Genomic DNA, 10,366 nt, shown 5'->3' with positions numbered 1-10,366 from the left:
TTTCATGGGATTCTCATTTAAGAACCTGAGGACCCCGAACCATTCAACCTCTGCTACCTGAAAAATGATCGCTTGGCATCGACCTAGTTCTGTTTCCCAAACTGGAACCAAGGCCTGAATTTCTCCCAGCAATGTCTCTCCCTCAACATAAACACTAGTAAACTCAGAGATGAACTTACTACCTTCCTTTATTATGATGTCTAAACACCTTTTCATGGCATCGGCTAACAATTTTCCCCTTTGCATTTGCTTCATCAATTGTTGACTTCCTGCTGAATTGGGATCAAATGGCTGCGAAACCTGAACAATTGGTAAAGCTTCGAGGTTCATTAAGGAATCAATGTATGTAGCCATTGTCATTACCATGCCCTTTAATTCTTTCTTCTCTTTACTATCCTTTTCAAATTGCGTGAGCATATGGTCAACAAAAAATTTAAAGAAATGGTTTCCAGTGCTTCTATTGATAGTTTCGAGCTCAACTGAAGTAACCTTAAATCCTTCATCATCAACATCCCTGGACTCCTTCTTTTGCTTGTAGGTAGTTATTTTGGCAGTGATTTTTCTTGTTACCAGATCCTTAGTGAGGTGGGAATCTATTTTCAACTTCTTTGCCTTCAAATCTCTAGCTACATGTGTGGTGACGATGTCTTTCACTGGTGTAGACACCGGTTGCAAACTTCTTTGCTTGTTGATTGTGTTAGTTAGCCAAGAAGGAACAATAGGGTTCGCAAACACCACCTTGGCATCTCTTGTAGGAGTTAGGAATCTAGGTTGATCTATCTTGGGAACTTCAATTAATTGAACATTACCCTCAACACCGTCAGAGAAATTGAGGCCATCGCCTAAATCCTGCCCCTAAGTAGACATTTTCTCTTTTTGAACTCTATGTTGCTTCAGGGCTTCAGACTTGGATTGAGACCTTATTCTTGGAGCCATAGTTTGCAAGTGAGGAGGCAACTTCTTCTGTTTATCTTGAACCAATATATTACCTACAACAGGAGAAAGTGGGATGTCAGATGGAAGTGATTCAGGGAAAGAAATCACCTCTGCAGAAGGTTCATTGACAATTTTTGTGGTCTTTCTCGGTAACCAGTCATTTATGAATGTCAGTATGAGCCTAGCCCTTAGATTGATATCATCCTCTTCATCCTTATTCCAGTCGATTACTAGGGACTTCAGCTCACTAGACTCCTCCCAACCATGTTCAACTATATCCTGCCAAAGGTCTTCCAACCGTGGAGTGGCTGATGGGTTGACTTCAAAGTCAAGGATTTGGGCCGCATACCCTTTACTATCAAAGTTCCTCCTGATATGGTAGAAGCCCAGTTTGAACCCAAGTAAATTACTTCCAATGATGGAAGCGCTATCCATGTTATTAAAAACCAATGAGCCCAACTTAATAGGGAAGGTTGTTTCCCAATCTTCTTACGATAGATTATCATTTAAAATGGAGATGAGTTGTCTGCATATTTTGGCCAAAACAAAACAATCTAAGGCATACTGAGGCAATTTTGTAGGTTCATCTTCAAACTTGCCAATTCTCAAATACGTGAACCTAGGAAACTGTATAAAGTAGTTTCCATATTGTTGAATTAACCTCTGAGCTTTAGAGGATTGTCTAGGCATGGGCACTTCCTTCAAAGATATATAAACCTTTTCCATTAACAAGTCATGAACCTTCCTTAAATCTTCTAAGATCCTATCTTTCTATAGCAGGGGGCAATACTAAAAAACTGTCATTTCTGCACTCCATATTCCATGGGGAAGAGGGGTAAGGTCATAGGTACAAGCAATGCAGTAAGTTAAATAGGAAGCCATATAAAAATCCTCTCAGAATTCCTTAGCACGTCTGAGTTGAGACCTCATTGAACTGGCAATAATCTCTGCCCAATCCATCCATTTTTCACCTTTCAAAAGGATCTCTACGTACCTATACATCCATTCTTCAAAAAGGAGCACATCAGCCTAACCTTTTACCCTATGCAATAACACCACTAGATCATGGATATGGGTCTTTAGGTGATCTTTATTGATGACCTTGGGTAGCCTGGAACCTCCGTCATACATTATTTTGGTCCATTTCCTAGCCATGGTATTACGAAATTAATTTGGGGTTTCTTGGTACTTGGCCTGGGCTTGAACAGGGGAGAAAGCAGCAAAGGCATTTTCTGGCAAACGAAACACAAAAGCAATAGTGTCTCTTGAGATTGTGAGTATCATGTTGCCATTTTTACTTACAATACTCTTCTTTTTAACACCATAGTGATCAATATAGATTTTTAGAAGTTCAGGACTCATAAAATCTAAGAGGAAAGCAGCAGCTTCAACCAACCCACTAGTTAAGACTTCCATACATACATTTACTTCATTAGTATATTCAAGAAAATTTGCCTGTAAATTCTCCAACTTCACCCCATGCAAATTCGTATCACAGATGATTGGTTTTCTACATTCTAAGCTTGAGACATTATCGAAGAAATGCAATACTGACCTCATTCTCAACCAAACAACAAGGCTTTGAACAAATAAAGCTTGAAAAGTATAGATATTTGTAGAACAAGACAAGGATTGCTAATTTTTCACCTGTATTCCACTGAGAAATCAACAATTTTCCCTATCTCCCTTAACAGCTCCTCCTTCGCACTTTCAATTGTTTGCATGATAATTAAAAAGGAAACTGAACAAGTTTTTCTTAAAAGAAAATGCCTACGTGTGGAAGTACATGATGATTATTAGGCATTAATGACACATCACCTCTTGTTAAACCTTCACACGTTCAAAATCCTTGTTGCATGAATTTCCATTTAATGACTTCTTTTTTGGATGTATTGATAATGATTAGCTTGATGTGAAATCCGATCACCTTTTTGGCTAAAGATTTCCCACTCTCCCCAATAATGATGACTTCCTTCCTTGGAAATAGAAATGTAACTTTTATCATTATTCTCTGACACGATCATTAATTATCTTGTGGGATGATGGTGCACCGTACTTCTAGATCTAAAGTTGCCAAACACCTCTATTGTTGAACCACTTTGAACTACTTTGAACCGAGGTTTGAAGTGGTTCAAAGTGATTCAAAAGAAATCTCCATTGGATTGATGTACCACCTGCCAAAAAGATCGTTAGGGTAAAACCTTTGGTTGAATTGATTTGAACTACTTCGAACCAAGGTTCAAAGTGGTTCAAAGTGGTTCAAAGGAAGGGACCATGACCGTGGGCACTAGTTACTTCAACCATTTACTTCGGGAGATGGTGAACACATGGGTGACAAGTAAGGGACTTCAATAATAGAATGGGAAAATATTTGAAGGAAAAACCTTTGGAAAATGGCGACTCTATATGCACCTAACATACTTTAAATTTGATTGTTAAATTTGATTGTAAAAGTAACTATCAATTAAATTGATGGTTAAATGTGAAACCTCAATAAGTTAATTTTAATTCAATGTTAAATGTTATATTTTGTTTCTTAACAATTTAATAGAAAAATTGGAAAATGACAAAATATTGTATAAGTAAGTATAACAATCAAATAGAATTTTATAAGGAACTCCAAAAATTTCATTGATATTCATTGTCACTTGAAAATTACAATTTGAAGTAGAGTTGAGAGACTCTAGAGGCATGTATAGTGATTGTAATTTGATTAAAAAAATTGAGGGGGAAAACCCTTGTACTATTGTACTAGTCATTGTAGAAAGTACAAGATCAGACTAAGGTTGTGAATTCTTCTAGCCATGGGCTTTCCTATGCTACTTCGTCTAGGTTATACCATTTTTGAAGAAAATCCAAGCCAATTAGTGCCCATTTCTAATTGTGCTTTAACTGCCCAGCAATCAAGTCCAATAGAAATGGTTGCAGGGCCACATTCTGGCTAGGTTCCAAAAGCTTATGGATATTACCCACCCAAGGGATCCCCACCCCTAATTCTGCATGAGCATCAATATGAATGTCATCACCCAAGTATTTTGCTTTAAAAGTCTTCCTCAAGAGCAACATAATGTCGAGCCTTGCTTCTCTAAGGTCAAGCAAAAAGGTTAGAAAATGGGACGTAATGGCAGTGTTGACATAGTACCTATTCTCATTCTCAAAAACTGACACCCTAGAACCATTTTCACAACTTGAATAATTAAGTTCACAACAGTAGTTGTAGCAGGAACAACCTCATTACAGATTGACAAGAGGTTTTCATCAAGGACTTTACCTAAAAAGGCATGTTGTTCCTCTTCCAATTTCCATGTCAAGCGAATTGGAGTGGCCATATTGACTATAAAGCAAGGCCTACCACTCTACCAGACTACCAGCAACTAAACTAGACTAGAATTGAATGAGCACTAAAAGTATATACCTATTACCAGACTATTAACTACCAAAAATGAGATGAGAAATGATGAAAGAAGCATCTCAATTGCCTATAAATAAGCTGAGTGGCCAAGAAATGGTCCTGACTCCCTACATATTGTTTGTCTGGCTTGTAGGTCATTTGTTTTAAATTATTTAATCTTCATAAATCTTCAACATAAATGCAAGTTCATGCCAAAAAGGTTGTTATGTGTGTAAAGTCGATGGAAGAGGTAATGTGATAAAGACATGTATGTATTGTCCACTACAAGTGGTATAAGGTAGAAGGAAACGTGTCACCATTCTAGAGACTTGAACAAGGTTGAGGCTTCCTTCTAAATGTTTGGCCCAAAATAAACCTTCAACCGTTGATAAATTATCATTGAACGAACGATAGTCTATAAATGGATGTTACTTGTTATGCATGTATGTTGGAGATATGAAATGATATTAGAAACATTTTCCAAAAATCTATTACTGCATACATCAATTCATGTTCACATGCAGCATGTGTAGTATGTATCGTGTGCTACTACTAACCAGTAAGTACTTACTAGAAAATGAAATTATGATTCACACAAATTTAGAAAGTAAATTTACAATTTTTGTAAAATAACTATAGCCCAAAAAAACACCATGCCCACTAAAATATCAAATGTCAACAAAAAGGGTTTTACTTTACATTTCATATATATATATATATTATACCAAGAATGGTTGTGACTTCCCTCAAAAAGGGAAACGACAAAGCTTCGAACCATTACATTTCAAAATCATACACTTTCAATAATATGTTTTAAAAAATAAAGCGATCATTTTCCATGTAACACTTCTTTTATCCTTCAAAACACCCCAAAAGCATTGAAGTTCCAGATTTGTTGTTCCGTCGCATCTACATTTTGATCTTCAAAATTAGTAGGGTTGAGACCCATTTCAATAAACATGACTCGGAGATCTACCTTTTCCATCTCCTTTTTGAGCTCTTTGATGGTGTCCCTGAGATTAGTAGAGAAAACTTGCAAAGGTGCAATAAGCCCAGTAGAAAGATCACTTTATTCCTCATCCTCCTCCATAGACATATCTAGGTTGCCAAACGGGCTAGGATTTTCATTTGATGATCTCTCTTCCATAGGTAGTCCCATTTTTGGCAACCAATTACTTTTCTGATAATAGAAACCATTGAGCAGGATGTCTGCACTTTAAAGAATGTTTTTTCAAATAGATTCCACCATGCCATAAATCTAATAGGACATTCCACATACATGTCATCCAGCCACATTTGCCAATGCATTATATATGTTTTTTCAATAGAAAGGAAAAATTGCCTAATCAAATATATATTTTTTCCAATAAATAAGAAAAAATTTCTAATGCAATATATATATATATTTTTTCCAACAAATGGGAAAATTGTCTAATGCAATTTTTATTTTTTTTCCAATGAATGGGAAAATTCACCATCTATAGTATAAACCCTTTGTATCAAAAGGGACAAAATCTCCTCGATTTTAAGAATTTTTGTAATGGTCAAAGAAAATTCACATCTAACATTAAACTTTTCATGACAGTGAAAAAAATTTGCCAATAGAAATTATTTTTTTCCCCTAAAAGTAATCCTAGATTTGCCACGAGTTTATATATATTTTGGGGAGGGTGTTTCTTAAAGTTATCCCTAATTGGCCTAAATATTATAATTAAATAATTTACCAAATAAATCACATAATCAAATCCACATAAAAGCAACATTACCAAAATTTACCGAAACTCAAAAGTAAACAACATGGACAAAGATAAACTCATGGGTTTAAAAATGGTGGAAAGTTAGATACATGTCCTCCTTAGGACAAGTAATTAGGCTATGTCTAGGATTGGACCTGAACATTATCTCCTCATTCTTACCATTAAGTTATTGTGATACAGCACACTCATCTTGGCAATTCAAGGAAGTCAATGCCTAGTACCTGCAAATCTGTATAAAATATGAGCATGTACATGTGCATATATATCTAAGCTAAACAAACAATGGTGGGGAGTGGTACATCATGTAGATCCGACTAGCAGGTGACTATGAATCCCTCCCTAAACCATATCAAGCACATGAAAAATAAATATAAAACAGACGCACATCATACACATGCAAGTAAGTATAATAGTAAATCTTAAATATAAATAACATCATATTCTACCATAAATATCTCATCATCATGAGAACATACTAAAGATATTAGTAAGACATGCCATATGACATCATCATAAAAGTAATATCATTAACTAACTAAGAGAAATTAAAGCATAATCACTACCAGTAGAAAATTGTTACAACGTGACGTAATCAATTACTCAACATTTTAAAGTATTGCATTTCAAATATCAATTAAGGGATAACACATTTATAGAATAGTCATATAGAACTTTAACAATTAGGTCTACAATGATAGCGAAGGAGGGATATAATATCCTCCTCCCCTTAAAAGAGGCTTACTCATCGAAGTTGACTATCACTACTAAGATAAAAAAGATGAATAATACAGTTACAAAATAGTGTTTGAAACACCAAATATTATGAATCCAAGTTTTAGTTTCATAGTTCTATTGTTTCAAATTTTGTTATTTATATTTTATGTCGATAAGTCTTGTTGTTTAATCTTATTGCAAGTTTAACTACTTGTTAATTGATGGCGTACAATATGCCAAGAGTTCCCTGTGTTGAAACTCGAGCTCTGATACCAGATGTTACGCCTTGCTTGGGAACCTAAAAGAAATAAATATATTATGTTACAAATTTTATGAAACTATTTTTTTAAGTTTAAAAAACACTAAAGTAACAATGCAGAAGCAATATACACTTACACAATATTTACACAAATGCAATTACAATACAGATTTCATTCCTGAAGGGTTCCTTCACCTTGAGTCACATTTAAGAAAGTTTTATTAATAAGTTTAAGTCTCAATTACAATGTCCATAATCATAAAATGAATAAACACATACATAATCTCATATACACATACATAAAACAATTGATACAATAGAGTACATTCATATAACATTATTCATTGCTCATGTCGCAGGGTATGCAATAATAAATACACATACATCAATATACAATACAATATCCCATGGGATCGCAAAACACACGATACATAGATACATCAAGTGAAAAAAAAATCTCCAAGATAAGAATACGAATGATAATTATACAATGTATTAACAAGCATCCAACATCTATCAATCTGAGGGGGACCCAAATGGTAAGAAGACACTACCTCCCAACCCCACGGTCACCTAATCAGGCTCCCACTCCTACCATGTAAGAGAGATAATGTACAATCCACACACAGATAATAAAATAATAAAATAATCCTAAGTAAGGAATCCTGATAGACAAATCTACCTCAAGGGTAACACAAATTACTGATAAAGAAAAGATAACCAAAGTCGAAAAGACACTCATTCAAACCAACATCACATACCAAAATCAACAACAGATACCAATACAAGTCAAATATCAAAACCAAAAAGATGCAACTACCTCCAAATCAATGTCAAGTGTCACAAGCACTATAAACAACAGATAACAATTGTCATCAATAAAAGTAAACCACCAATCACTAACTCCAAAATTAGAAAATGCCACCAATGAATAACTGGCATTCATTAATAAAAGTTAACTGACATCCATTCAATAAGTAATAACTTGCAATAAATACACAATCAAATATAATATCCAACAAGTAGTACACCAAGGGCAAATATAAAGAAAACATGAAGGAGACTTAGGCTAGATACTATGGAGTGTCATCACATGAACCAACTCTAAGGTTATCCTGGCAGTATCTTAGGACTCTGACCCCTAGTGACTCTATGTGAAACTAGAATACCATCTTGTGAAGCCAAGGAAACTTTTCATACATCTCAAGGTATCATCTCATTCTCATCCTTAGCCTATACAAGAAATCAAGGCATGAATGAGAACAAATCTCTAACTTATCTTTTTAATTTATCTCAAGGCATGGAGGGGAGAAAGTATTTTTATTACTATGTTATCACAAGTAACACAACTTACAATGAGTTACCCTAGCAGCCACTTTGAGCCTTGGCCCCCATTGCAAGCCACTCTCATAGATATGCACCTAGACTACCTTCCAAAACTCACAAACCATAATTGTGTCCCATACCACAAAAATAATATTGATCGAATTAAGTTTCTTAATAGGCAACCCCAAAAATAACATTGGTTCTCAAAACTCAAGTTCTTATAAATGCTCATCAAAGAAAATCTTAATTTAAATCATAAAGTACATCATGACATCAAGTCAAATAATTATAAAAGAAATTTCAAAAATGCCTCTAGTGCACAGCCTAACTTGGCCAACTAAACAACCCACAAAGAAAAATCATCACGAAAATAAACATTATAAGACTATAAATAAAATATTTAAGAAAACACATAGTTTTCAGCCATATGATTAATTCCATCATTTTCTCTTATTTAGTTTGAGCCATAAAGATGTGTTTAAAAATAAAATAAGAATATACATGTTAATATAAATTGTTATTCTAATATACTTATTTAAATCAATAACTATTTAAATGTCAAATCTATTTATGCATATAAAATATCATGCAACATTGTCATGTTATTAGGTTAAATGATCTTAAATCATAAATTATTGAATTAATAACATAAATGAATATTATTAGATTAAATATAAATATCAATTTCATTTCTAAAATATTATTATGACTTCTATTTAAGTATAATATTAATATTTACTTTTCTTTTAATTCATAGTGCAACTAGAAACAACTCAAATTTAAAATTATAATTTTAATTAAGTTATTAACAATTTCTCTAATAATATTAAATATTCACAACTACATGATTATATGGTGAACTCCATTGTAGCTTCTCTTAGAAAAGAACGAAGTCACAATTATATATTTATTAATTTGTAACTCCACTTGCATTAGAAATATATAATAAATTATATCTTTTCAAGAGTTTTAAAAGCAATTGATATTAAAAATCGACTTATAAGAAAATAAATAGTATTTATTTATTTAACTTTCCAAAATAAATAAATAAATTTTTTTAATAATTTTTATTAATTTATGATATTAATTATTAATTATTAAAAAGAATTAAAAATCTAAAAACTAAATTATATTTTTATAAAATAGAAATTAACAAGTAATAAGTATTGTTACATGTCTTTGATTACTCAAATCATGCACCCATAATATACTTAGTTTTCTATTTTTAGTATATTTGTTTTCACATGCATGTATAAGTTTAGTTACAACATGTTTTCCTCTTAACTCATATTTTACTTTTCCAATAAATTTTGCAGCCAAATTATTTTAGATATAAGAAGAATATTTATTTTTATTTAGAAAATTCATGATAATCACAAGGATCTAATGACAAATTCAAAGTTGAAACCTTAGCTATACAATTTGTTGTTTTCTTCCAAATTTCTATAATTGATTTTTTCTTATATTACAAAGGATTTTAAAATAATACAGTCATAATAACTTTTCAGATTTTTCTACAATTTTCCTTAGTCAAATTTTTTTGATTGATAAGTTTTACTTTTTCAAAATCTACAACATAATTTTTTATTTAAAAATCAATACAATAAAATTAATTAGCATTATGCAAGCACTTAGGAAGACATGAAGTAGATACATCTTTCGATAAAATTATATAGCGGGTTTTCAAACCCTACCTCAAAACCACAACTAAAATATGAGACAATTTGTAAACGCGTGCAAATTCAAACCCTCTAAAACTTTCAACAATTCTTTTGATTCAATTTCAACTTTTTCTTCCCAAGCCCTATGTGTGTAGAAATGAGCTTGAATCTCTAAATGAAGAGTTTAACTCTACCTAGGATTTCCATTTTTTGAACATGTAAAAGGCCTCTCTTTAAAATAAACTTTTATAATATAATCATTTAATGCACACTTTAAAAAACTTTTTAATTAAAATATTCTTTTATTTTCTTTTACTCCACT

This window comes from Cupressus sempervirens, chromosome 2 (assembly GCF_028749045.1).
Source record: "Cupressus sempervirens isolate cs-2001-9-10 chromosome 2, ASM2874904v1, whole genome shotgun sequence".
NCBI classification, from domain to species: Eukaryota; Viridiplantae; Streptophyta; class Pinopsida; order Cupressales; family Cupressaceae; genus Cupressus; species Cupressus sempervirens.
This window is presented reverse-complemented; position numbering follows the sequence as displayed.